We start from the raw sequence: 1,980 nt of genomic DNA, 5'->3' as shown, positions 1-1,980 counted from the left end.
ATTACAGGTAGTCCAGGCTATACTACCTATGCTCAGGTGGCAGACGCCGCGCTACAACAGTATCAGTTGACTGTGGACATCAGACAGGCTCGTGGTGAGAAGCGGGGTGATAAAGACTCTGCTAATCAGTCAGCTGAAAAGGGGAATGCAATGGTCACCGGCAGAATGACAAAGGCAAGTTCCAAGGGCAACAGCCTTGGAAGAAGCACAAGGGTGGTTCAGATGCTCATCGGAATGGGGCACCTATTCAGAGGCAACAGAATGGAGGACCACAGGCAGGACAGGGTCAGCCACAAGCTAATCGACAGAGGAGGCCATTTGGTACTTTCCAGGGTAGTTGTTACACTTGTGGAGAGTATGGTCATACCACCAGGCAGTGTCCTAAAGCAGGACAGGGACAGGGACAGTATGTGCAGCAGGGACAGAGGGCGCCAGTGCCTCTACCAGCTCCACAGGTTCCACGGGTTCAGGGACAGACACATCTGGCTTTACCGGCACCGCCGCAGACTCAGGGACAGGCACCACAGCAGTTGCACTATGGCAGGGTGTATAACCCCAAGCAACAGGATGTTCAGGCACCTCAGACTATTGAGGGTAAGTTTTCTATTCATGGGTTACATGGACGTGTTTTATTTGATACGGGTGCTACACACTCATTTGTAGATAGGACTTTTGTTGCTTTATCTGGGATGCGGACGAGGGTATGCACTAGACCTCAGGGTATTTCTACACCATTGGGTGATACAGCTATTATACATGAGAGTGATGGGCCTGTGACACTAGATATTGGCAGACTCAGGTTTCTAGCCAATCTACTGGTCCTGGACATGCACACTTATGATGTGATACTTGGGATGGATTGGTTGTCTCACTACCATGCCCAAGTTGATTGTTTTGATAGATCTATTATTTTTACCATACCTGGTCAGGATATGTATGTAGTAGCTATGCCACGTTCTAAAGGAGGTGGTAGCACCTATTTGTTCCATGTGGAGGAGGAAAAGAATGAGGGGATTACTGTATCATTGGATAACATACCAATTATATAGGATTTCCCGGATGTATTTCAGGAGATTCCGGGGTTGCCACCTAGTCGCGAGATTGATTTTGTGATAGACTTAGCTCCAGGCACTGCGCCTATTGCTAGGGCACCCTATAGGATGGCACCGGTAGAGATGAGAGAGCTGAGGGATCAGATTCAGCAGTTACTGAACCAGGGTTTTATTCGTAGGAGTACATCACCTTGGGGAGCACCGGTTCTGTTTGTGAAGAAGAAGGATGGTTCGCTTCGTCTGTGTATAGATTACAGGGAGTTGAACAAGGTTACGATTCGTAACAAGTATCCTTTGCCCAGGATTGATGACTTGTTTGATCAGTTAAGGGGAGCCACATACTTCTCCAAGATTGATCTGCGTTCTGGGTTTCATCAGCTGAGGGTTAGGGAGCAGGATGTCCCTAAGACAGCGTTTCTCACGAGATATGGTTCTTATGAGTTTCGTGTTATGCCGTTTGGGACGACTAATGCACCTGCAGTGTTCATGGACTTAAGGAATAGAGTCTTCTGGGCTTATTTGGATCAGCTTGTTATTGTCTTTATTGATGACATCTTGATCTATTCTCGGTCGGAGGACGATCATGCTAGACATCTTTGCATAGTCTTGCAGACGCTTCGCGAAGACCAGTTATATGCCAAGTTCGAGAAGTGTGAGTTTTGGCAGCGGGAGGTGAAATTTCTGGGTCACGTGGTGTCAGAAAAGGTGATAGCAGTGGATCCAGCCAAGGTTTCAGCGGTGGTAGAGTGGGGACAGCCTACGTCACCTACAGAGATTCGGAGTTTTCTCGGTCTGGCCGGATATTACAGGAGATTCATCCAGGGGTTCTCCAAGATAGCAGGACCACTCACTCATCTGACCAAGAAGGGTGTACAGTTCGTGTGGGATGAACACTGTTAGCGAGCTTTTGATGAGCTGAAAAGGAAGC

The sequence above is a fragment of the Cornus florida genome, unplaced genomic scaffold (assembly GCF_030987335.1).
Source record: "Cornus florida cultivar Cherokee Brave unplaced genomic scaffold, ASM3098733v1 CherokeeBrave_3.0.0_Hap2_Chr11, whole genome shotgun sequence".
Classification (NCBI taxonomy): Eukaryota; Viridiplantae; Streptophyta; class Magnoliopsida; order Cornales; family Cornaceae; genus Cornus; species Cornus florida.
The sequence above is the reverse complement of the archived record's forward strand: the minus strand, read 5'-3'. Positions refer to the sequence as shown.